Here is a 1,905-nt window from a genome sequence, read left to right on the forward strand (position 1 = left end):
AAATGAAAAGTTTAATTGAATATTTTATATAGAATGAGTTATATAGTCCATACGAAAATACTATCTCTCTCTCTCTTTTTTTTTTTTTTTTTTTTTGAGACAGGGCCTTGCTCCGTAGTTCAGGCTGGCCTTGAGCTCACTTTGTAGCCCAGGTTGGTCTTGAACTCCCAACCATCGTCCTGCATCATCTTCCCAGAGTGCTGGGATTACAGGCATGTGTCACTACACCCAATCTTTTTTTTTTTTTTGGAGGGGTTGTGTGGGAGACCAATACTTGGCCTCATACTACAGACTGCTGCATTTGATCTGTTGTCTTGTGAGCTTCCCAGAGCTAAGTTTCTGTTTCCCCTCCAAGCCATTTCCCAGAAGTCACATGCCTGATCTCCATTCTAGAGACCACCCCCCAGTGCCACTCCCTCTTCTTCCCCGCTTCCTATAAATTCTCTGAGACTTCCTTGAATAAACGAGGCTTGATCAGAGCCTTTGTCTTGCCTCCATTTCTCGTGTCTCCTGTCCCTATTTCATCCCCACTCCCCTTCCAGGCTCCTCGTTGACTAACCCGCGGCTCGGGTCAGGGTTGGGGACAGGGTTTTGCTATATAATGCAGGCTGGCCCTGAACTCATGTAGCCCAGGCAGACTTCAAAGCCCTGGTGAGCCTTCTGCTTCAGCCTCCTGAGTGCCATGATTACAGGCATGTGCCACCACACTCAGCAATAAAACTATCTCTAAAAACAAGGCATCAGGCGCGTTGGCACACATCTGTAGTACCAGTGTTGTAGGCAGCCGAGTTAGACAGAAATAGTATAAGCAGTCAGACAGGGCTAGGCCCAGGAAGGAGCCAGAAAGGAAGACAGGATACCGTGCAACTGTGGGAGGGGACAGGCACTCCGGATGTGGGCCAGACCTCAAGACAAAAGATTAAACAAATGAATCCACATTCCTCCCTAGGGATCGATATCAAGGATTGATATTCTAAATAGGTATCAATCACCTTGAAAAAGCCAAGAGTTACTAACCCAACCCCCTACAGGACGAGCCCCTGCTCTGTATGCATGCCTGCTTGCTAGGAGACTCACTTCCCCGTTTGATCCTGATTGAATCGGTTTTACTGGAGCAATTAATCTCATAGGTTGATCAAGTTTTGTCCCACCTCATGCTCACCTTATGATTTCCATGTTTCTCACTTTAGACCCTCCCCGCCCCCTCGTGGTTTTGCTCCATAAAATCCCTAGAAAACATAGGATCTTTGGCAAACCCACTCAGGTCCCCTTCTGTCCCTCTCTCTTGAATATTAATCCCAGAGTTTAGGAGGCTGAAAAACAGAAAAGATCACTACAAATCCAATCTGTGTAGTGAGACCCTGAAGACCCTGTACTAAATACATTTTTATAAAAATCTTCTGCTCTTAACCTCTATCATTTCTAAAATTCATTCTTCAACTTTAGAGACCACAGACTCATCATAGGTATCTCTCAAGTTGGAAGTTTCTTTCCCCGTATCACCAGCGTTCAGTAGAATGAAGCAGATTAATCACTGCAAGCTCCAGGCCAGCCTGGTCTACACAGCAAGTCTGTGGACTGCCTGAAATATATAGCAAGACCCTGTCTTGAAAGAAAGTGGGAGAGAATGAAAAAAGTAGTTACACCTGCTACAATAGGAATATACCTTGAAAGCATCATGCTAATGAAAGAAGCCAGAACGAAAGGCCACATGTTATATAAGAACAGTTACATGAAATGTCCAGAACAGGCAAATGAGTGGAAAGAAAGGTGAGCAGCCGTCTGCTGCCTGGGCCATGAAGGTGACAGGAAGGGACTGCCAATGAACGTGGAGATTCTCTCTGAAGTGATAAAAATGTTCTGGAATTAGTTGTAAATATACTAAAAACCAATGGATTGTGTGCT

The sequence above is a fragment of the Octodon degus genome, unplaced genomic scaffold, assembly GCF_000260255.1.
Source record: "Octodon degus isolate 3935 unplaced genomic scaffold, OctDeg1.0 scaffold00064, whole genome shotgun sequence".
Lineage (NCBI taxonomy): Eukaryota > Metazoa > Chordata > Mammalia > Rodentia > Octodontidae > Octodon > Octodon degus.